Genomic DNA, 24,732 nt, shown 5'->3' on the forward strand with positions numbered 1-24,732 from the left:
GGCCCCAGGGTGCCCTCTGGCCCTCCACCTAGGGGCCTCTGACCTTAGGAAGCTACCCAGGGGTCCACCTCTCTCCCTGGACTTGCAGTGTAGACCCTAGGGTGCCCCCTGGCCCTCCACCTAGTTGCCTCTGACCCCAGCAAGCTACCCAGGGGTCCACCTCTCTCCCTAGACTTGCAGTAGAGGCCCTAGGGTACCTCCTGACCCTCCACCTAGGGGACTCTGACACCAGGAAGCTACCCAGGGGTCCACCTCTCTCCCTGGGCTTGCAGTAGAGGCCCCAGGGTGCCCCCTGGCCCTCCACCTAGGGGACTCGTACCCCAGCAAGCTACCCAGGGGTCCACCTCTCTCCCTGGACTTGCAGGATAGGCCCCAGGGTGCCCCCTGGCCCTCCACCTAGGGGCCTCTGACCTTAGGAAGCTACCCAGGGGTCCACCTCTCTCCCTGGACTTGATGTATAGGCCCCGGGGTACCCCCTGGCCCTCCACCTATGGGCTTCAGACCCCAGCAAACTACCCAGGGGTCCACCTCTCTCCCTGGACTTGCAGTAAAGGCCCCAGGGTGCCCCCTGGCCCTCCACCTAGAGGTCTCTGACCCCAGCAAGCTACCTAGGGGTCCACCTCTTTCCCTGGACTTGCAGTAGAGGCCCCAGGGTGCCCCCTGGCCCTCCACCTAGGGGCCTCTGACCCCAGCAAGCTACCCATGGGTCCACCTCTCTCCCTGGACTTGCAGTAGAGGCCCCAGGGTGCCCCCTGGCCCTCCACCTAGGGGCCTCGTACCCCAGCAAGCTACCCAGGGGTCCACCTCTCTCCCTGGACTTTTAGGATAGGCCCCAGGGTGCCCCCTGGCCCTCCACCTAGGGGCCTCTGACCCCAGCAAGCTACCCAGAGGTCCACCTCTCTCCCTGGACTTGCAGAATAGGCCCCAGGGTACCCCCTGACCCTCCACCAAGTGGCCTCTGACCCCAGCAAGCTACACAAGGGTCCACAACTCTCCCTGGGATTGCAGTAAAGGCCCCAGGGTGCCCCCTTGACCTCAACCTAGGGGCCTCTGACCCCAGCAAGCTACCCCGGGGTCCACCTTTCTCCCTGGACTTGCAGTAGAGGCCCCAGGAAGCCCCCTGTCCCTCCGCCTAGGGGCCTCTGACCCCAGCAAACTACCCAGGGGTCCACCTCTCTCCCTGGACTTGCAGTAGAGGCCCCAGGGTGCCCCCTGGCCCTCCACTCAGGGGCCTCTTACCCCAGCTAGCTACCCATGGGTCCACCTCTCTCCCTAGACTTGCAGTAGAGGCCCCAGGGTGCCCCCTGGCCCTCCACCTATGGGCTTCAGACCCCAGCAAGCTACCCAGGGGTCCACCTCTCTCCCTGGACTTGCAGGATAGGCCCCAGGGTGCCCCCTGGCCCTCCACCTAGGGGCCTCTGACCCCAGCAAGCTACCCAGAGGTCCACCTTTCTCCCTGGACTTGCAGAATAGGCCCCAGGGTGCCCCCTGACCCTCCACCAAGGGGCCTCTGACCCCAGCAAGCTACACAAGGGTCCACAACTCTCCCTGGGATTGAAGTAAAGGCCCCAGGGTGCCCCCTTGACCTCCACCTAGGGGCCTCTGACCCTAGCAAGCTACCCAGGGGTCCACCTTTCTCCCTGGACTTGCAGTAGAGGCCCCAGGAAGCCCCCTGTCCCTCCGCCTAGGGGCCTCTGACCCCAGCAAACTACCCAGGGGTCCACCTCTCTCCCTGGACTTGCAGTAGAGGCCCCAGGGTGCCCCCTGGCCCTCCACTTAGGGGCCTCTTACCCCAGCTAGCTACCCATGGGTCCACCTCTCTCCCTAGACTTGCAGTAGAGGCCCCAGGGTGCCCCCTGGCCCTCCACCTATGGGCTTCAGACTCCAGCAAGCTACCCAGGGGTCCACCTCTCTCCCTGGACTTGCAGTAGAGGCCCCAGGGTGCCCCCTGGCCCTCCACCTAGGGGCCCCGTACCCCAGCAAGCTACTCAGGGGTCCACCTTACTCCCTGGACTTGCAAGATAGGCCCCAGGGTGCCCCCTGGCCCTCCACCTAGAGGCCTTGTACCCCAGCAAGCTACCCAGGGGTCCACATCTCTCCCTGGACTTGCACGATAGTCCCCAGGGTGCCCTCTGACCCTCCACCTAGGGGCCTCTAACCTTAGGAAGCTACCCAAGGGTCCACCTCTCTCCCTGGACTTGAAGTATAGGCCCCAGGGTACCCCCTGGCCCTCCACCTATGGGCTTCAGACCCCAGCAAGCTACCCAGGGGTCCACCTCTCTCCCTGGACTTGCAGTAGAGGCCCCAGGGTGCCCCCTGGCCCTCCACTTAGGGGCCTCTTACCCCAGCTAGCTACCCATGGGTCCACCTCTCTCCCTAGACTTGCAGTAGAGGCCCCAGGGTGCCCCCTGACCCTCCACCTAGAGGCTTCTGACCCCAGCAAGCTACCCAGGGGTCCACCTCTTTCCCTGGTCTTGCAGTAGAGGCCCCAGGGTGCCCCTGGCCTTCCACCTAGGGGCCTCTGACCCCAGCAAGCTACCCAGGGGTCCACCTCTCTCCTTGGAATTGCAGTAGAGGTCCCAGGGTGCCCCCTGGCCTTCCACCTATGGGCCTCGTACCCCAGCAAGCTACCCAGGGGTCCACCTCTCTCCCTGGACTTGTGGGATAGGCCCCAGGGTGCCCCCTGGCCCTCCACCTAGGGGCGTCTGACCCCAGCAAGCTACCCAGAGGTCGACCTCTCTCCCTGGACTTGCAGAATAGGCCCCAGGGTGCCCCCTGACCCTCCACCAAGGGGCCTCTGACCCCAGCAAGCTGCACAAGGGTCCACAACTCTCCCTGGGATTGCAGTAAAGGTCCCAGGGTGCCCCCTTGACCTCCACCTAGGGGCCTCTGACCCTAGCAAGCTACCCAGGGGTCCACCTTTCTCCCTGGACTTGCAGTAGAGGCCCCAGGAAGCCGCCTGTCCCTCCGCCTAGGGGCCTCTGACCCCAGCAAACTACCCAGGGGTCCACCTCTCTCCCTGGACTTGCAGTAGAGGCCGCAGGGTGCCCCCTGGCCCTCCACTTAGGGGCCTCTTACCCCAGCTAGCTACCCATGGGTCCACCTCTCTCCCTAGACTTGCAGTAGAGGCCGCAGGGTGCCCCCTGGCCCTCCACCTATGGGCTTCAGACAACAGCAAGCTACCCAGGGGTCCACCTCTCTCCCTGGACTTGCAGTAGAGGCCCCAGGGTGCCCCCTGGCCCTCCACCTAGGGGCCTCTGACCTTAGGAAGCTACCCAGGGGTCCACCTCTCTCCCTGGACTTGCAGTGTAGACCCTAGGGTGCCCCCTGGCCCTCCACCTAGTTGCCTCTGACCCCAGCAAACTACCCAGGGGTCCACCTCTCTCCCTGGACTTGCAGTAGAGGCCCAAGGGTGCCCCCTGGCCCTCCACTTAGGGGCCTCTTACCCCAGCTAGCTACCCATGGGTCCACCTCTCTCCCTAGACTTGCAATAGAGGCCCCAGGGTGCCCCCTGGCCCTCCACCTATGGGCTTCAGACCCCAGCAAGCTACCCAGGGGTCCACCTCTCTCCCTGGACTTGCAGTAGAGGCCCCAGGGTGCCCCCTGGCCCTCCACCTAGGGGCCTCGTACCCCAGCAAGCTACTCAGGGGTCCACCTTACTCCCTGGACTTGCAAGATAGGCCCCAGGGTGCCCCCTGGCCCTCCACCTTGAGGCCTTGTACCCCAGCAAGCTACCCAGGGGTCCACCTCTCTCCCTGGACTTGCACGATAGTCCCCAGGGTGCCCTTTGGCCCTCCACCTAGGGGCCTCTAACATTAGGAAGCTACCCAAGGGTCCACCTCTCTCCCTGGACTTGAAGTATAGGCCCCAGGGTACCCCCTGGCCCTCCACCTATGGGCTTCAGACCCCAGCAAGCTACCCAGGGGTCCACTTCTCTCCCTGGACTTGCAGTAGAGGCCCCAGGGTGCCCCCTGGCCCTCCACTTAGGGGCCTCTTACCCCAGCTAGCTACCCATGGGTCCACCTCTCTCCCTAGACTTGCAGTAGAGGCCCCAGGGTGCCCCCTGGCCCTCCACCTAGAGGCCTCTGACCCCAGCAAGCTACCCAGGGGTCCACCTCTTTCCCTGGTCTTGCAGTAGAGGCCCCAGGGTGCCCCCTGACCCTCCAACTAGGGGCCTCTGACCCCAGCAAGCTACCCAGGGGTCCACCTCTCTCCCTGGACTTGCAGTAGAGGCCCCAGGGTGCCCCCTGGCCCTCCACCTATGGGCCTCGTACCCCAGCAAGCTACCCAGGGGTCCACCTCTCTCCCTGGACTTGCAGGATAGGCCCCAGGGTGCCCCCTGGCCCTCCACCTAGGGGCCTCTGACCCCAGCAAGTTACCCAGAGGTCCACCTCTCTCCCTGGACTTGCAGAATAGGCCCCAGGGTGCCCCCTGACCCTCCACCAAGGGGCCTCTGACCCCAGCAAGCTACACAAGGGACCACAACTCTCCCTGGGATTGCAGTAAAGGTCCCAGGGTGCCCCCTTGACCTCCAACTAGGGGCCTCGTACCCCAGCAAGCAACCCAGGGGTCCACCTCTCTCCTTGGACTTGCAGGATAGGCCCCAGGGTACCCCTGTCCCTCCACCTAGTTGCCTCTGACCCCAGCAAGCTACCCAGGGGTCCTCCTCTCTCCCTAGACTTGCAGTAGAGGCCCCAGGGTGCCCCCTGGCCCTCCACCTAGGGGCCTCTAACCTTAGGAAGCTACCCAGGGGTCCACATCTCTCCCGGGATTTGCAGGATAGGCCCCAGGGTGCCCCCTGGCCCTCCACCTAGGGGCCTCTGACCTTAGGAAGCTACCCAGGGGTCCACCTCTCTCCCTGGACTTGCAGTGTAGACCCTAGGGTGCCCCCTGGCCCTCCACCTATTTGCCTCTGACGCCAGCAAGCTACCCAGGGGTCCACCTCTCTCCCTGGACTTGCAGTAGAGGCCCTAGGGTACCTCCTGACCCTCCACCTAGGGGACTCTGACCCCAGGAAGCTACCCAGGGGTCCACCTCTCTCCCTGGACTTGCAGTAGAGGCCCCAGGGTGCCCCCTGGCCCTCCACCTATCGGACTCGTACCCCAGCTAGCTACCCAGGGGTCCACCTCTCTCCCTGGACTTGCAGGATAGGCCCCAGGGTGCCCCCTGGCCCTCCACCTAGGGGCCTCTGACCTTAGGAAGCTACCCAGGGGTCCACCTCTCTCCCTGGACTTGCAGTAGAGGCCCCAGGGTGCCCCCTGGCCCTCCACCAAGGGGCCTCATACCCCATCAAGCTACCCAGGGGTCCACCTCTCTCCCTGGACTTGCAGTATAGGCCCCAGGGTACCCCCTTGGCCCTCCACCTAGAGGCCTCTGACCCCAGCAAGCTACCCAGGGGTCCACCTTTCTCCCTGGACTTGCAGTAGAGGCCCCAGGAAGCCCCCTGTCCCTCCGCCTTGGGGCCTCTGACCCCAGCAAACTACCCAGGGGTCCACTTCTCTCCCTGGACTTGCAGTAGAGGCCCCAGGGTGCCCCCTTGCCCTCCACTTAGGGGCCTCAGACCTTAGGAAGCTACCCAGGGGTCCACCTCTCTCCCTGGACTTGCAGTGTAGACCCTAGGGTGCCCCCTGGCCCTCCACCTAGTTGCCTCTGACCCCAGCAAGCTACCCAGGGGTCCACAACTCTCCCTGGGATTGCAGTAAAGGTCCCAGGGTGCCCCCTTGACCTCCACCTAGGGGCCTCTGACCCTAGCAAGCTACCCAGGGGTCCACCTTTCTCCCTGGACTTGCAGTAGAGGCCCCAGGAAGCCGCCTGTCCCTCCGCCTAGGGGCCTCTGACCCCAGCAAACTACCCAGGGGTCCACTTCTCTCCCTGGACTTGCAGTAGAGGCCCCAGGGTGCCCCCTTGCCCTCCACTTAGGGGCCTCTTACCCCATCTAGCTACCCATGGGTCCACCTCTCTACCTAGACTTGCAGTAGAGGCCCCAAGGTGCCCCCTGGCCCTCCACCTAGGGGTCTCTGACCCAAGCAAGCTACCAAGGGGTCCACCTCTCTCCCTGGCCTTGCAGTAGAGGCCCCAGGGTGCCCCCTGGCCCTCCACCTGGAGGCCTTGTACCCCAGCAAGCTACCCAGGTGTCCACCTCTCTCCCTGGACTTGCACGATAGTCCCCAGGGTGCCCTTTGGCCCTCCACCTAGGGGCCTCTAACCTTAGGAAGCTACCCAAGGGTCCACCTCTCTCCCTGGACTTGCAGTAGAGGCCCCAGGGTGCCCCCTGGCCCTCCACTTAGGGGCCTCTTACCCCAGCTAGCTACCCATGGGTCCACCTCTCTCCCTAGACTTGCAGTAGAGGCCCCAGGGTGCCCCCTGGCCCTCCACCTAGGGACCTCTGACCCCAGCAAGCTACCCAGAGGTCCACCTCTCTCCATGGACTTGCAGAATAGGCCCCAGGGTGCCCCCTGGCCCTCCACCTAGGGGCCTCTGACCTTAGGAAGCTACCCAGGGGTCCACCTCTCTCCCTGGACTTGCAGTAGAGGCCCCAGGGTGCCCCCTTGCCCTCCACTTAGGGGCCTCTTACCCCAGCTAGCTACCCATGGGTCCACCTCTCTACCTAGACTCGCAGTAGAGGCCCCAAGGTGCCCCCTGGCCCTCCACCTAGGGGTCTCTGACACAAGCAAGCTACCAAGGGGTCCACCTCTCTCCCTGGCCTTGCAGTAGAGGCTCCAGGGTGCCCCCTGGCCCTCCACCTAGAGGCCTTGTACCCCAGCAAGCTACCCAGGGGTCCACCTCTCTCCCTGGACTTGCACGATAGTCCCCAGGGTGCCCTCTGGCCCTCCACCTAGGGGCCTCTAACCTTACGAAGCTACCCAAGGGTCCACCTCTCTCCCTGGACTTGCAGTAGAGGCCCCAGGGTGCCCCCTGGCCCTCCACTTAGGGGCCTCTTACCCCAGCTAGCTACCCATGGGTCCACCTCTCTCCCTAGACTTGCAGTAGAGGCCCCAGGGTGCCCCCTGGCCATCTACCTAGAGGCCTCTGACCCCAGCAAGCTACCCAGGGGACCACCTCTTTCCCTGGACTTGCAGTAGAGGCCCAAGGCTGCCCCCTGGCCCTCCACCTAGGGGCCTTTGACCCCAGCAAGCTACCCAGGGGTCCACCTCTCTCCCTGGACTTGCAGTAGAGGCCCTAGGGTACCTCCTGACCCTCCACCTAGGGGACTCGTACCCCAGCAAGCTACCCAGGGGTCCACCTCTCTCCCTGGACTTGCAGGATATGCCCCAGGGTGCCCCCTGGCCCTCCACCTAGGGGCCTCTGACCTTAGGAAGCTACCCAGGGGTCCACCTCTCTCCCTGGACTTGCAATAGAGGCCCCAGGGTGCCCCCTGGCCCTCCACCTAGGGGCCTCGTACCCCAGCTAGCTACCCAGGGGTCCACCTCTCTCCCTGGACTTGAGGGATAGGCCCCAGGGTGCCCCCTGGCCCTCCACCTAGGGGCCTCTGACATTAGGAAGCTACCCAGGGGTCCACCTCTCTCCCTGGACTTGCAGTATAGGCCCCAGGGTACCCCCTGGACCTCCACCTATGGGCTACAGACCCCAGCAAGCTACCCAGGGGTCCACCTCTCTCCCTGGACTTGCAGTATAGGCCCCAGGGTACCCCTGTCCCTCCACCTAGTTGCCTCTGACCCCAGCAAGCTACCCAGGGGTCCTTTTCTCTCCCTGGACTTGCAGTAGAGGCCCCAGGGTGCCCCCTGGCCCTCCACCTAGGGGCCTCGTACCCCAGCAAGCTACCCAGGGGTCCACATCTCTCCCTGGACTTGCTGGATAGGCCCCAGGGTGCCCCCTGGCCCTCCACCTAGGGGCCTCTGACCTTAGGAAGCTACCCAGGGGTCCACATCTCTCCCTGGACTTAAAGTGTAGACCCTAGGGTGCCCCCTGGCCCTCCACCTATTTGCCTCTGACCCCAGCAAGCTACCCAGGGGTCCACCTCTCTCCCTGGACTTGCAGTAGAGGCCCTAGGGTACCTCCTGACCCTCCACCTAGGGGACTCTGACCCCAGGAAGCTACCCAGGGGTCCACCTCTCTCCCTGGACTTGCAATAGAGGCCCCAGGGTGCCCCCTGGCCCTCCACCTAGGGGCCTTGTACCCCAGCAAGCTACTCAGGGGTCCACCTTACTCCCTGGACTTGCAAGATAGGCCCCAGGGTGTCCCCTGGCCCTCCACCTAGGGGCCTCTAACCTTAGGAAGCTACCCAAGGGTCCACCTCTCTCCCTGGACTTGAAGTAGAGGCCCCAAGGTGCCCCCTGGCCCTCCACCTAGGGGTCTCTGACCCAAGCAAGCTACCAAGGGGTCCACCTCTCTCCCTGGCCTTGCAGTAGAGGCCCCAGGGTGCCCCCTGGCCTTCCACCTAGAGGCCTTGTACCCCAGCAAGCTACCCAGGGGTCCACCTCTCTCCCTGGACTTGCACAATAGTCCCCAGGGTGCCCTCTGGCCCTCCACCTAGGGGCCTCTAACCTTAGGAAGCTACCCAAGGGTCCACCTCTCTCCCTGGACTTGGAGTATAGGCCCCGGGGTACCCCCTGGGCCTCCACCTATGGGCTTCAGACCCCAGAAAGCTACCCAGGGGTCCACCTCTCTCCCTGGACTTGCAGTAGAGGCCCCAGGGTGCCCCCTGGCCCTCCACCTAGAGGCCTCTGACCCCAGCAAGCTACCTAGGGGTCCACCTCTTTCCCTGGACTTGCAGTAGAGGCCCCAGGGTGCCCCCTGGCCCTCCACCTAGGGGCCTCTGACCCCAGCAAGCTACCCAGGGGTCCACCTCTCTCCCTGGACTTGCAGTAGAGGCCCCAGGGTGCCCCCTGGCCCTCCACCTAGGGGCCTCGTACCCCAGCAAGCTACCCAGGGGTCCACCTCTCTCCCTGGACTTTTAGGATAGGCCCCAGGGTGCCCCCTGGCCCTCCACCTAGGGGCCTCTGACCCCAGCAAGCTACCCAGGGGTCCACCTCTCTCCCTGGACTTGCAGTAGAGGCCCCAGGGTACCCCCTGGACCTCCACCTATGGGCTACAGACCCCAGCAAGCTACCCAGGGGTCCACCTTTCTCCCTGGACTTGCAGTAGAGGCCCCAGGGTGCCCCCTGGCCCTCAAATTAGGGGCCTCTTACCCCAGCTAGCTACCCATGGGTCCACCTCTCTCCCTAGACTTGCAGTAGAGGCCCAGGGTGCCCCCTGGCCCTCCACCTATGGGCTTCAGACCCCAGCAAGCTACCCAGGGGTCCACCTCTCTCCCTGGACTTGCAGTAGAGGCCCCAGGGTGCCCCCTGGCCCTCCACCTAGGGGCCTTGTACCCCAGCAAGCTACTCAGGGGTCCAACTTAATCCCTGGACTTGCAAGATAGGCCCCAGGGTGCCCCCTGGCCCTCCACCTAGAGGCCTTGTACCCCAGCAAGCTACCCAGGGGTCTACCTTTCTCCCTGGACTTGCACGATAGTCCCCAGGGTGCCCTCTGGCCCTCCACCTAGGGGCCTCTAACCTTAGGAAGCTACCCAAGGGTCCACCTCTCTCCCTGGACTTGCAGTAGAGGCCCCAGGGTGCCCCCTGGCCCTCCACCTAGGGGCCTCGTACCCCTGCAAGCTACCCAGGGGTCCACCTCTCTCCCTGGACTTTTAGGATAGGCCCCAGGGTGCCCCCTGGCCCTCCACTTAGGGGCCTCTGACCCCAGCAAGCTACCCAGAGGTCCACCTCTCTCCCTGGAGTTGCAGAATAGGCCCCAGGGTGCCCCCTGACCCTCCAACAAGGGGCCTCTGACCCCAGCAAACTACACAAGGGTCCACAACTCTCCTTGGGATTGCAGTAAAGGCCCCAGGGTGCCCCCTTGATATCCACCTAGGGGCCTCTGACCCTAGCAAGCTACCCAGGGGTCCACCTTTCTCCCTGGACTTGCAGTAGAGGCCCTAGGGTGCCCCCTGGCCCTCCACTTAGGGGCCTCTTACCCCAGCTAGCTACCCATGGGTCCACCTCTCTCCCTAGACTTGCAGTAGAGGCCCCAGGGTGCCCCCTGGCCCTCCACCTATGGGCTTCAGACCCCAGCAAGCTACCCAGGGGTCCACCTCTCTCCCTGGACTTGCAGTAGAGGCCCCAGGGTGCCCCCTGGCCCTCAACCTAGGGGCCTTGTACCCCAGCAAGCTACTCAGGGGTCCACCTTACTCCCTGGACTTGCAAGATAGGCCCCAGGGTGCCCCCTGGCCCTCCACCTAGGGGCCTCTCACCCCAGCAAGCTACCCAGGGGTCCACCTCTCTCCCTGGACTTGCAGTAGAGGCCCCAGGGTGCCCCCTGGCCCTCCACCTATGGGCCTCGTACCCCAGCAAGCTACCCAGGGGTCCACCTCTCTCCCTGAACTTGCAGGATAGGCCCCAGGGTGCCCCCTGGCCCTCCACCTAGGGGCCTCTGACCCCAGCAAGCTACCCAGAGGTCCACCTCTCTCCCTGGACTTGCAGAATAGGCCCCAGGGTGCCCCCTGACCCTCCACCAAGGGGCCTTTGACCTCAGGAAGCTACCCAGGGGTCCACCTCTCTCCCTGGACTTGCAGTATATGCCCCAGGATACCCCTTGTCCCTCCACCTAGTTGCCTCTGACACCAGCAAGCTACCCAGGGGTCCACCTCTCTCCCTGGACTTGCAGTAGAGGCCCCAGGAAGCCCCTGGCCCCCCACCTAGGGGCCTCTGACCCCAGTAAGCTACCCATGGGTCCACCTCTCTCACTGGACTTGCAGTATAGGCCCCAGTGTGCCCCCTGGCCATAGACCAAGGGGCTTCCGACCCCAGCAAGCTAACCAGGGGTCCACCTCTCTCCCTGGGCTTGCAGTAGAGGCCCCAGGGTGCCCCCTGGCCCTCCAACTATGGGCCTCGTACCCCAGCAAGCAACCCAGCGGTCCACCTCTCTCCTTGGACTTGCAAGATAGGCCCGAGGGTGCCCCCTGGCCCTCCACCTAGGGGCCTTTGACCTTAGGAAGCTACCCAGGGGTTCACCTCTCTCCCTGGACTTGTAGTCTAGGCCCCAGGGTACCCCTGTCCCTCCACCTAGTTGCCTCTGACCCCAGCAAGCTACCCAGGGGTCCTCCTCTCTCCCTGGACTTGCAGTAGAGGCCCCAGGGTGCCCCCTGGCCCTCCACCTAGGGGCCTCGTACCCCAGCAAGCTACCCAGGGGTCCACCTCTCTCCCTGGACTTGCAGGATAGGCCCCAGGGTGCGCCCTGGCCCTCCACCTAGGGGCCTCTGACCTCAGGAAGCTACCCAGGGGTCCACCTCTCTCCCTGGACTTGCAGTATAGGCCCCAGGATACCCCCTGTCCCTCCACCTAGTTGCCTCTGACACCAGCAAGCTACCCAGGGGTCCACCTCTCTCCCTGGACTTGCAGTAGAGGCCCCAGAAAGGCCCCTGGCCCCCCACCTAGGGGCCTCTGACCCCAGTAAGCTACCCATGGGTCCACCTCTCTCACTGGACTTGCAGTATAGGCCCCAGGGTGCCCCCTGGCCATAGACCAAGGGGATTCCGACCCCAGCAAGCTAACCAGGGATCCACCTCTCTCCCTGGGCTTGCAGTAGAGGCCCCAGGGTGCCCCCTGGCCCTCCATGGGCCTCGTACCCCAGCAAGCAACCCAGCGGTCCACCTCTCTCCTTGGACTTGCAGGATAGGCCCCAGGTTGCCCCCTGGCCCTCCACCTAGGGGCCTTTGACCTCAGGAAGCTACCCAGGGGTTCACCTCTCTCCCTGGACTTGCAGTCTAGGCCCCAGGGTACCCCTGTCCCTCCACCTATGGGCTACAGACCCCAGCAAGCTACCCAGGGGTCCACAACTCTCCCTGGACTTGCAGGATAGGCCCCAGGGTGCCCCCTGGCCCTCCACCTAGGGGCCTCTGACCTTAGGAAGCTACCCAGGGGTCCACCTCTCTCCCTGGACTTGCAGTGTAGACCCTAGGGTGCCCCCTGGCCCTCCACCTAGTTGCCTCTGACCCCAGCAAGCTACCCAGGGGTCCACCTCTCTCCCTGGACTTGCAGTAGAGGCCCTAGGGTACCTCCTGACCCTCCACCTAGGGGACTCTGACCCCAGGAAGCTACCCAGGGGTCCACCTCTCTCCCTGGACTAGCAGTAGAGGCCCCAGGGTTCCCCCTGGCCCTCCACCTAGGGGACTCGTACCCCAGCAAGCTACCCAGGGGTCCACCTCTCTCCCTGGACTTGCAGGATAGGCCCCAGGGTGCCCCCTGGCCCTCCACCTAGGGGCCTCAGACCTTAGGAAGCTACCCAAGGGTCCACAACTCTCCCTGGGATTGCAGTAAAGGTCCCAGGGTGCCCCCTTGACCTCCACCTAGGGGCCTCTGACCCTAGCAAGCTACCCAGGGGTCCACCTTTCTCCCTGGACTTGCAGTAGAGGTCCCAGGGTGCCCCCTGGCCCTCCACTTAGGGGCCTCTTACCCCAGCTAGCTACCCATGGGTCCACCTCTCTCCCTAGACTTGCAGTAGAGGCCCCAGGGTGCCCCCTGGCCCTCCACCTATGGGCCTCTGACCCCAGCAAGCTACCCAGGGGTCCACATCTCTCCCTGGACTTGCAGTAGAGGCCCCAGGGTGCCCCCTGGCCCTCCACCTAGGGGCCTCGTACCCCAGCAAGCTACCCAGGGGTCCACCTCTCTCCCTGGACTTGCAGGATAGGCCCCAGGGTGCCCAATGGCCCTCCACCTAGGGGCCTCTAACCTTAGGAAGCTACCCAAGGGTCCACCTCTCTCCCTGGACTTGAAGTATAGGCCCCAGGGTACACCCTGGCCCTCCACCTATGGGCTTCAGACCCCAGCAAGCTACCCAGGGGTCCACCTCTCTCCCTGGACTTGCAGTAGAGTCCCCAGGGTGCCCCCTGGCCCTCCACCTAGAGGCCTCTGACCCCAGCAAGCTACCCAGGGGTCCACCTCTTTCCCTGGACTTGCAGGATAGGCCCCAGGTTGCCCCCTGGCCCTCCACCTAGGGGCCTTTGACCTCATCAAGCTACCCAGGGGTTCACCTCTCTCCCTGGACTTGCAGTCTAGGCCCCAGGGTACCCCTGTCCCTCCACCTATGGGCTACAGACCCCAGCAAGCTACCCAGGGGTCCACAACTCTCCCTGGACTTGCAGGATAGGCCCCAGGGTGCCCCCTGGCCCTCCACCTAGGGGCCTCTGACCTTAGGAAGCTACCCAGGGGTCCACCTCTCTCCCTGGACTTGCAGTGTAGACCCTAGGGTGCCCCCTGGCCCTCCACCTAGTTGCCTCTGACCCCAGCAAGCTACCCAGGGGTCCACCTCTCTCCCTGGACTTGCAGTAGAGGCCCTAGGGTACCTCCTGACCCTCCACCTAGGGGACTCTGAACCCAGGAAGCTACCCAGGGGTCCACCTCTCTCCCTGGACTAGCAGTAGAGGCCCCAGGGTGCCCCCTGGCCCTCCACCTAGGGGACTCGTACCCCAGCAAGCTACCCAGGGGTCCACCTCTCTCTCTGGACTTGCAGGATAGGCCCCAGGGTGCCCCCTGGCCCTCCACCTAGGGGCCTCAGACCTTAGGAAGCTACCCAAGGGTCCACAACTCTCCCTGGGATTGCAGTAAAGGTCCCAGGGTGCCCCCTTGACCTCTACCTAGGGGCCTCTGACCCTAGCAAGCTACCCAGGCGTCCACCTTTCTCCCTGGACTTGCAGTAGAGGCCCCAGGGTGCCCCCTGGCCCTCCACTTAGGGGCCTCTTACCCCAGCTAGCTACCCATGGGTCCACCTCTCTCCCTAGACTTGCAGTAGAGGCCCCAGGGTGCCCCCTGGCCCTCCACCTATGGGCCTCTGACCCCAGCAAGCTACCCAGGGGTCCACCTCTTTCCCTGGACTTGCAATAGAGGCCCCAGGGTGCCCCCTGGCCCTCCACCTAAGGGCCTCTGACCCCAGCAAGCTACCCAGGGGTCCACCTCTCTCCCTGGACTTGCAGTAGAGGCCCCAGGGTGCCCCCTGGCCCTCCACCTAGGGGCCTCGTACCCCAGCAAGCTACCCAGGGGTCCACCTCTCTCCCTGGACTTTTAGGATAGGCCCCAGGGTGCCCCCTGGCCCTCCACCTAGGGGCCTCTGACCCCAGCAAGCTACCCAGAGGTCCACCTCTCTCCCTGGACTTGCAGAATAGGCCCCAGGGTGCCCCCTGACCCTCCACCAAGGGGCCTCTGACCCCAGCAAGCTACACAAGGGTCCACAACTCTCCCTGGGATTGCAGTAAAGGCCCCAGGGAGCCCCCTTGACCTTCACGTAGGGGCCTCTGACCCTAGCAAGCTACCCAGGGGACCACCTTTCTCCCTGGACTTGCAGTAGAGGCCCCAGGGTGCCCCCTGGCCCTCCACTTAGGGGCCTCTTACCCCAGCTAGCTACCCATGGGTCCACCTCTCTCCCTAGACTTGCAGTAGAGGCCCCAGGGTGCCCCCTGGCCCTCCACCTATGGGCTTCAGACCCCAGCAAGCTACCCAGGGGTCCACCTCTCTCCCTGGACTTGCAGTAGAGGCCCCAGGGTACCCCCTGGCCCTCCACCTATGGGCTTCAGACCCCAGCAAGCTACCCAGGGGTCCACTTCTCTCCCTGGACTTGCAGTAGAGGCCCCAGGGTGCCCCCTGGCCCTCCACTTAGGGGCCTCTTACCCCAGCTAGCTACCCATGGGTCCACCTCTCTCCCTAGACTTGCAGTAGAGGCCCCAGGGTGCCCCCTGGCCCTCCACCTAGAGGCCTCTGACCCCAGCAAGCTACCCAGGGGTCCACCTCTTTCCCTGGTCTTGCAGTAGAGGCCCCAGGGTGCCCCCTGACCCTCCAACTAGGGGCCTCTGACCCCAGCAAGCTACCCAGGGGTCCACCTCTCTCCCTGGACTTGCAGTAGAGGCCCCAGGGTGCCCCCTGGCCCTCCACTTAGGGGCCTCTTACCCCAGCTAGCTACCCATGGGTCCACCTCTCTCCCTAGACTTGCAGTAGAGGCCCCAGGGTGCCCCCTGGCCCTCTACCTAGAGGCCTCTGACCCCAGCAAGCTACCCAGGGGACCACCTCTTTCCCTGGACTTGCAGTAGAGGCCCCAGGGTGCCCCCTGGCCCTCCACCTAGGGGCCTTTGACCCCAGCAAGCTACCCAGGGGTCCACCTCTCTCCCTGGACTTGCAGTAGAGGCCCTAGGGTACCTCCTGACCCTCCACCTAGGGGACTCTGACCCCAGGAAGCTACCCAGGGGTCCACCTCTCTCCCTGGACTTGCAGTAGAGGCCCCAGGGTGCCCCCTGGCCCTCCACCTAGGGGACTCGTACCCCAGCAAGCTACCCAGGGGTCCACCTCTCTCCCTGGACTTGCAGGATATGCCCCAGGGTGCCCCCTGGCCCTCCACCTAGGGGCCTCTGACCTTAGGAAGCTACCCAGGGGTCCACCTCTCTCCCTGGACTTGCAATAGAGGCCCCAGGGGGCACCCTGGCCCTCCACCTAGGGGCCTCGTACCCCAGCTAGCTACCCAGGGGTCCACCTCTCTCCCTGGACTTGCAGGATAGGCCCCAGGGTGCCCCCTGGCCCTCCACCTAGGGGCCTCTGACATTAGGAAGCTACCCAGGGTTCCACCTCTCTCCCTGGACTTGCAGTATAGGCCCCAGGGTACCCCCTGGACCTCCACCTATGGGCTACAGACCCCAGCAAGCTACCCAGGGGTCCACCTCTCTCCCTGGACTTGCAGTATAGGCCCCAGGGTACCCCTGTCCCTCCACCTAGTTGCCTCTGACCCCAGCAAGCTACCCAGGGGTCCTTTTCTCTCCCTGGACTTGCAGTAGAGGCCCCAGGGTGCCCCCTGGCCCTCCACCTAGGGGCCTCGTACCCCAGCAAGCTACCCAGGGGTCCACATCTCTCCCTGGACTTGCTGGATAGGCCCCAGGGTGCCCCCTGGCCCTCCACCTAGGGGCCTCTGACCTTAGGAAGCTACCCTGGGGTCCACATCTCTCCCTGGACTTGCAGTGTAGACCCTAGGGTGCCCCCTGGCCCTCCACCTATTTGCCTCTGACCCCAGCAAGCTACCCAGGGGTCCACCTCTCTCCCTGGACTTGCAGTAGAGGCCCTAGGGTACCTCCTGACCCTCCACCTAGGGGACTCTGACCCCTGGAAGCTACCCAGGGGTCCACCTCTCTCCCTGGACTTGCAATAGAGGCCCCAGGGTGCCCCCTGGCCCTCCACCTAGGGGCCTTGTACCCCAGCAAGCTACTCAGGGGTCCACCTTACTCCCTGGACTTGCAAGATAGGCCCCAGGGTGTCCCCTGGCCCTCCACCTAGGGGCCTCTAACCTTAGGAAGCTACGCAAGGGTCCACCTCTCTCCCTGGACTTGAAGTAGAGGCCCCAAGGTGCCCCCTGGCCCTCCACCTAGGGGTCTCTGACCCAAGCAAGCTACCAAGGGGTCCACCTCTCTCCCTGGCCTTGCAGTAGAGGCCCCAGGGTGCCCCCTGGCCCTCCACCTAGAGGCCTTGTACCCCAGCAAGCTACCCAGGGGTCCACCTCTCTCCCTGGACTTGCACGATAGTCCCCAGGGTGCCCTCTGGCCCTCCACCTAGGGGCCTCTAACCTTAGGAAGCTACCCAAGGGTCCACCTCTCTCCCTGGACTTGGAGTATAGGCCCCGGGGTACCCCCTGGCCCTCCACCTATGGGCTTCAGACCCCAGCAAGCTACCCAGGGGTCCACCTCTCTCCCTGGACTTGCAGTAGAGGCCCCAGGGTGCCCCCTGGCCCTCCACCTAGAGGCCTCTGACCCCAGCAAGCTACCTAGGGGTCCACCTCTTTCCCTGGACTTGCAGTAGAGGCCCCAGGGTGCCCCCTGGCCCTCCACTTAGGGGCCTCTGACCCCAGCAAGCTACCCAGGGGTCCACCTCTCTCCCTGGACTTGCAGTAGAGGCCCCAGGGTGCCCCCTGGCCCTCCACCTAGGGGCCTCGTACCCCAGCAAGCTACCCAGGGGTCCACCTCTCTCCCTGGACTTTTAGGATAGGCCCCAGGGTGCCCCCTGGCCCTCCACCTAGGGGCCTCTGACCCCAGCAAGCTACCCAGGGGTCCACCTCTCTCCCTGGACTTGCAGTAGAGGCCCCAGGGTACCCCCTGGACCTCCACCTATGGGCTACAGACCCCAGCAAGCTACCCAGGGGTCCACCTTTCTCCCTGGACTTGCAGTAGAGGCCCCAGGGTGCCCCCTGGCCCTCCAATTAGGGGCCTCTTACCCCAGCTAGCTACCCATGGGTCCACCTCTCTCCCTAGACTTGCAGTAGAGGCCCAGGGTGCCCCCTGGCCCTCCACCTATGGGCTTCAGACCCCAGCAAGCTACCCAGGGGTCCACCTCTCTCCCAGGACTTGCAGTAGAGGCCCCAGGGTGCCCCCTGGCCCTCCACCTAGGGGCCTTGTACCCCAGCAAGCTACTCAGGGGTCCAACTTAATCCCTGGACTTGCAAGATAGGCCCCAGGGTGCCCCCTGGCCCTCCACCTAGAGGCCTTGTACCCCAGCAAGCTACCCAGGGGTCCACCTTTCTCCCTGGACTTGCAAGATAGTCCCCAGGGTGCCCTCTGGCCCTCCACCTAGGGGCCTCTAACCTTAGGAAGCTACCCAAGGGTCCACCTCTCTCCCTGGACTTGCAGTAGAGGCCCCAGGGTGCCCCCTGGCCCTCCACCTATGGGCCTCGTACCCCAGCAAGCTACCCAGGGGTCCACCTCTCTCCCTGGACTTTTAGGATAGGCCCCAGGGTGCCCCCTGGCCCTCCACTTAGGGGCCTCTGACCCCAGCAAGCTACCCAGAGGTCCACCTCTCTCCCTGGAGTTGCAGAATAGGCCCCAGGGTGCCCCCTGACCCTCCAACAAGGGGCCTCTGACCCCAGCAAACTACACAAGGGTCCACAACTCTCCTTGGGATTGCAGTAAAGGCCCCAGGGTGCCCCCTTGATATCCACCTAGGGGCCTCTGACCCTAGCAAGCTACCCAGGGGTCCACCTTTCTCCCTGGACTTGCAGTAGAGGCCCCAGGGTGCCCCCTGGCCCTCCACTTAGGGGCCTCTTACCCCAGCTAGCTACCCATGGGTCCACCTCTCTCCCTAGAATTGCAGTAGAGGCCCCAGGGTGCCCCCTGGCCCTCCACCTATGGGCTTCAGACCCCAGCAAGCTACCCAGGGGTCCACCTCTCTCCCTGGACTTGCAGTAGAGGCCCCAGGGTGCCCCCTGGCCCTCCACCTAGGGGCCTTGTACCCCAGCAAGCTACTCAGGGGTCCACCTTACTCCCTGGACTTGCAAGATAGGCCCCAGGGTGCCCCCTGGCCCTCCACCTAGGGGCCTCTCACCCCAGCAAGCTACCCAGGGGTCCACCTCTCTCCCTGGACTTGCAGTAGAGGCCCCAGGGTGCCCCCTGGCCCTCCACCTATGGGCCTCGTACCCCAGCAAGCTACCCAGGGGTCCACCTCTCTCCCTGAACTTGCAGGATAGGCCCCAGGGTGCCCCCTGGCCCTCCACCTAGGGGCCTCTGACCCCAGCAAGCTACCCAGAGGTCCACCTCTCTCCCTGGACTTGCAGAATAGGCCCCAGGGTGCCCCCTGACCCTCCACCAAGGGGCCTTTGACCTCAGGAAGCTACCCAGGGGTCCACCTCTCTCCCTGGACTTGCAGTATATGCCCCAGGATACCCCTTGTCCCTCCACCTAGTTGCCTCTGACACCAGCAAGCTACCCAGGGGTCCACCTCTCTCCCTGGACTTGCAGTAGAGGCCCCAGGAAGCCCCTGGCCCCCCACCTAGGGGCCTCTGACCCCAGTAAGCTACCCATGGGTCCACCTCTCTCACTGGACTTGCAGTATAGGCCCCAGTGTGCCCCCTGGCCATAGACCAAGGGGCTTCCGACCCCAGCAAGCTAACCAGGGGTCCACCTCTCTCCCTGGGCTTGCAGTAGAGGCCCCAGGGTGCCCCCTGGCCCTCCAACTATGGGCCTCGTACCCCAGCAAGCAACCCAGCGGTCCACCTCTCTCCTTGGACTTGCAAGATAGGCCCGAGGGTGCCCCCTGGCCCTCCACCTAGGGGCCTTTGACCTTAGGAAGCTACCCAGGGGTTCACCTCTCTCCCTGGACTTGTAGTCTAGGCCCCAGGGTACCCCTGTCCCTCCACCTAGTTGCCTCTGACCCCAGCAAGCTACCCAGGGGTCCTCCTCTCTCCCTGGACTTGCAGTAGAGGCCCCAGGGTGCCCCCTGGCCCTCCACCTAGGGGCCTCGTACCCCAGCAAGCTACCCAGGGGTCCACCTCTCTCCCTGGACTTGCAGGATAGGCCCCAGGGTAAGCCCTGGCCCTCCACCTAGGGGCCTCTGACCTCAGGAAGCTACCCAGGGGTCCACCTCTCTCCCTGGACTTGCAGTATAGGCCCCAGGATACCCCCTGTCCCTCCACCTAGTTGCCTCTGACACCAGCAAGCTACCCAGGGGTCCACCTCTCTCCCTGGACTTGCAGTAGAGGCCCCAGAAAGGCCCCTGGCCCCCCACCTAGGGGCCTCTGACCCCAGTAAGCTACCCATGGGTCCACCTCTCTCACTGGACTTGCAGTATAGGCCCCAGGGTGCCCCCTGGCCATAGACCAAGGGGATTCCGACCCCAGCAAGCTAACCAGGGGTCCACCTCTCTCCCTGGGCTTGCAGTAGAGGCCCCAGGGTGCCCCCTGGCCCTCCATGGGCCTCGTACCCCAGCAAGCAACCCAGCGGTCCACCTCTCTCCTTGGACTTGCAGGATAGGCCCCAGGTTGCCCCCTGGCCCTCCACCTAGGGGCCTTTGACCTCAGGAAGCTACCCAGGGGTTCACCTCTCTCCCTGGACTTGCAGTCTAGGCCCCAGGGTACCCCTGTCCCTCCACCTATGGGCTACAGACCCCAGCAAGCTACCCAGGGGTCCACAACTCTCCCTGGACTTGCAGGATAGGCCCCAGGGTGCCCCCTGGCCCTCCACCTAGGGGCCTCTGACCTTAGGAAGCTACCCAGGGGTCCACCTCTCTCCCTGGACTTGCAGTGTAGACCCTAGGGTGCCCCCTGGCCCTCCACCTAGTTGCCTCTGACCCCAGCAAGCTACCCAGGGGTCCACCTCTCTCCCTGGACTTGCAGTAGAGGCCCTAGGGTACCTCCTGACCCTCCACCTAGGGGACTCTGACCCCAGGAAGCTACCCAGGGGTCCACCTCTCTCCCTGGACTAGCAGTAGAGGCCCCAGGGTGCCCCCTGGCCCTCCACCTAGGGGACTCGTACCCCAGCAAGCTACCCAGGGGTCCACCTCTCTCCCTGGACTTGCAGGATAGGCCCCAGGGTGCCCCCTGGCCCTCCACCTAGGGGCCTCAGACCTTAGGAAGCTACCCAAGGGTCCACAACTCTCCCTGGGATTGCAGTAAAGGTCCCAGGGTGCCCCCTTGACCTCCACCTAGGGGCCTCTGACCCTAGCAAGCTACCCAGGGGTCCACCTTTCTCCCTGGACTTGCAGTAGAGGCCCCAGGGTGCCCCCTGGCCCTCCACTTAGGGGCCTCTTACCCCAGCTAGCTACCCATGGGACCACCTCTCTCCCTAGACTTGCAGTAGAGGCCCCAGGGTGCCCCCTGGCCCTCCACCTATGGGCCTCTGACCCCAGCAAGCTACCCAGGGGTCCACATCTCTCCCTGGACTTGCAGTAGAGGCCCCAGGGTGCCCCCTGGCCCTCCACCTAGGGGCCTCGTACCCCAGCAAGCTACCCAGGGGTCCACCTCTCTCCCTGGACTTGCAGGATAGGCCCCAGGGTGCCCAATGGCCCTCCACCTAGGGGCCTCTAACCTTAGGAAGCTACCCAAGGGTCCACCTCTCTCCCTGGACTTGAAGTATAGGCCCCAGGGTACACCCTGGCCCTCCACCTATGGGCTTCAGACCCCAGCAAGCTACCCAGGGGTCCACCTCTCTCCCTGGACTTGCAGTAGAGTCCCCAGGGTGCCCCCTGGCCCTCCACCTAGAGGCCTCTGACCCCAGCAAGCTACCCAGGGGTCCACCTCTTTCCCTGGACTTGCAGGATAGGCCCCAGGTTGCCCCCTGGCCCTCCACCTAGGGGCCTTTGACCTCAGGAAGCTACCCAGGGGTTCACCTCTCTCCCTGGACTTGCAGTCTAGGCCCCAGGGTACCCCTGTCCCTCCACCTATGGGCTACAGACCCCAGCAAGCTACCCAGGGGTCCACAACTCTCCCTGGACTTGCAGGATAGGCCCCAGGGTGCCCCCTGGCCCTCCACCTAGGGGCCTCTGACCTTAGGAAGCTACCCAGGGGTCCACCTCTCTCCCTGGACTTGCAGTGTAGACCCTAGGGTGCCCCCTGGCCCTCCACCTAGTTGCCTCTGACCCCAGCAAGCTACCCAGGGGTCCACCTCTCTCCCTGGACTTGCAGTAGAGGCCCTAGGGTACCTCCTGACCCTCCACCTAGGGGACTCTGACCCCAGGAAGCTACCCAGGGGTCCACCTCTCTCCCTGGACTAGCAGTAGAGGCCCCAGGGTGCCCCCTGGCCCTCCACCTAGGGGACTCGTACCCCAGCAAGCTACCCAGGGGTCCACCTCTCTCCCTGGACTTGCAGGATAGGCCCCAGGGTGCCCCCTGGCCCTCCACCTAGGGGCCTCAGACCTTAGGAAGCTACCCAAGGGTCCACAACTCTCCCTGGGATTGCAGTAAAGGTCCCAGGGTGCCCCCTTGACCTCCACCTAGGGGCCTCTGACCCTAGCAAGCTACCCAGGGGTCCACCTTTCTCCCTGGACTTGCAGTAGAGGCCCCAGGGTGCCCCCTGGCCCTCCACTTAGGGGCCTCTTACCCCAGCTAGCTACCCATGGGTCCACCTCTCTCCCTAGACTTGCAGTAGAGGCCCCAGGGTGCCCCCTGGCCCTCCACCTATGGGCCTCTGACCCCAGCAAGCTACCCAGGGGTCCACATCTCTCCCTGGACTTGCAGTAGAGGCCCCAGGGTGCCCCCTGGCCCTCCACCTAGAGGCCTCTGACCCCAGCAAGCTACCCAGGGGTCCACCTCTTTCCCTGGACTTGCAGTAGAGGCCCCAGGGTGCCCCCTGGCCCTCCCCCTAGGGGCCTCTGACCCCAGCAAGCTACCCAGGGGTCCACCTCTCTCCCTGGACTTGCAGTAAAGGCCCCAGGGTGCCCCCTGGCCCTCCACCTAGGGGCCTCGTACCCCAGCAAGCTACCCAGGGGTCCACCTCTCTCCCTGGACTTGCAGGATAGGCCCCAGGGTGCCCCCTGGCCCTCCACCTAGGGGCCTCTGACCCCAGCAAGCTACCCAGAGGTCCACCTCTCTCCCTGGACTTGCAGAATAGGCCCCAGGGTGCCCCCTGACCCTCCACCAAGGGACCTCTGACCCCAGCAAGCTACACAAGGGTCCACAACTCTCCCTGGGATTGCAGTAAAGGTCCCAGGGTGCCCCCTTGACCTCCACCTAGGGGCCTCGTGCCCCAGCAAGCTACCCATGGGTCCACCTCTCTCCCTGGACTTGCAGGATAGGCCCCAGGGTGCCCCCTGGCCCTCCACCTAGGGGCCTTTGACCTTAGGAAGCTACCCAGGGGTCCACCTCTCTCCCTGGACTTGTAGTATAGGCCCCAGGGTACCCCCTGGCCCTCCACCTATGGGCTACAGACCCCAGCAAGCTACCCAGGGGTCCACCTCTCTCCCTGGACTTGCAGTATAGGCCCCAGGGTGCCCCTTGGCCCTCCACCTAGAGGCCTCTGACCCCAGCAAGCTACCCAGGGGTCCACCTCTCTCCCTGGACTTGCAGTATAGGCCCCAGGATACCCCCTGTCCCTCCACCTAGTTGCCTCTGACACCAGCAAGCTACCCAGGGGTCCACCTCTCTCCCTGGACTTGCAGTAGAGGCCCCAGAAAGGCCCCTGGCCCCCCACCTAGGGGCCTCTGACCCCAGTAAGCTACCCATGGGTCCACCTCTCTCACTGGACTTGCAGTATAGGCCCCAGGGTGCCCCCTGGCCATAGACCAAGGGGATTCCGACCCCAGCAAGCTAACCAGGGGTCCACCTCTCTCCCTGGGCTTGCAGTAAAGGCCCCAGGGTGCCCCCTGGCCCTCCATGGGCCTCGTACCCCAGCAAGCAACCCAGCGGTCCACCTCTCTCCTTGGACTTGCAGGATAGGCCCCAGGTTGCCCCCTGGCCCTCCACCTAGGGGCCTTTGACCTCAGGAAGCTACCCAGGGGTTCACCTCTCTCCCTGGACTTGCAGTCTAGGCCCCAGGGTACCCCTGTCCCTCCACCTATGGGCTACAGACCCCAGCAAGCTACCCAGGGGTCCACAACTCTCCCCGGACTTGCAGGATAGGCCCCAGGGTGCCCCCTGGCCCTCCACCTAGGGGCCTCTGACCTTAGGAAGCTACCCAGGGGTCCACCTCTCTCCCTGGACTTGCAGTGTAGACCCTAGGGTGCCCCCTGGCCCTCCACCTAGTTGCCTCTGACCCCAGCAAGCTACCCAGGGGTCCACCTCTCTCCCTGGACTTGCAGTAGAGGCCCTAGGGTACCTCCTGACCCTCCACCTAGGGGACTCTGACCCCAGGAAGCTACCCAGGGGTCCACCTCTCTCCCTGGACTAGCAGTAGAGGCCCCAGGGTGCCCCCTGGCCCTCCACCTAGGGGACTCGTACCCCAGCAAGCTACCCAGGGGTCCACCTCTCTCCCTGGACTTGCAGGATAGGCCCCAGGGTGCCCCCTGGCCCTCCACCTAGGGGCCTCAGACCTTAGGAAGCTACCCAAGGGTCCACAACTCTCCCTGGGATTGCAGTAAAGGTCCCAGGGTGCCCCTTGACCTCCACCTAGGGGCCTCTGACCCTAGCAAGCTACCCAGGGGTCCACCTTTCTCCCTGGACTTGCAGTAGAGGCCCCAGGGTGCCCCCTGGCCCTCCACTTAGGGGCCTCTTACCCCAGCTAGCTACCCATGGGTCCACCTCTCTCCCTAGACTTGCAGTAGAGGCCCCAGGGTGCCCCCTGGCCCTCCACCTATGGGCCTCTGACCCCAGCAAGCTACCCAGGGGTCCACATCTCTCCCTGGACTTGCAGTAGAGGCCCCAGGGTGCCCCCTGGCCCTCCACCTAGGGGCCTCGTACCCCAGCAAGCTACCCAGGGGTCCACCTCTCTCCCTGGACTTGCAGGATAGGCCCCAGGGTGCCCAATGGCCCTCCACCTAGGGGCCTCTAACCTTAGGAAGCTACCCAAGGGTCCACCTCTCTCCCTGGACTTGAAGTATAGGCCCCAGGGTACACCCTGGCCCTCCACCTATGGGCTTCAGACCCCAGCAAGCTACCCAGGGGTCCACCTCTCTCCCTGGACTTGCAGTAGAGTCCCCAGGGTGCCCCCTGGCCCTCCACCTAGAGGCCTCTGACCCTAGCAAGCTACCCAGGGGTCCACCTCTTTCCCTGGACTTGCAGGATAGGCCCCAGGTTGCCCCCTGGCCCTCCACCTAGGGGCCTTTGACCTCAGGAAGCTACCCAGGGGTTCACCTCTCTCCCTGGACTTGCAGTCTAGGCCCCAGGGTACCCCTGTCCCTCCACCTATGGGCTACAGACCCCAGCAAGCTACCCAGGGGTCCACAACTCTCCCTGGACTTGCAGGATAGGCCCCAGGGTGCCCCCTGGCCCTCCACCTAGGGGCCTCTGACCTTAGGAAGCTACCCAGGGGTCCACCTCTCTCCCTGGACTTGCAGTGTAGACCCTAGGGTA

Source organism: Danio rerio, chromosome 5 (assembly GCF_049306965.1).
Source record: "Danio rerio strain Tuebingen ecotype United States chromosome 5, GRCz12tu, whole genome shotgun sequence".
In the NCBI taxonomy this organism is placed as follows: Eukaryota; Metazoa; Chordata; class Actinopteri; order Cypriniformes; family Danionidae; genus Danio; species Danio rerio.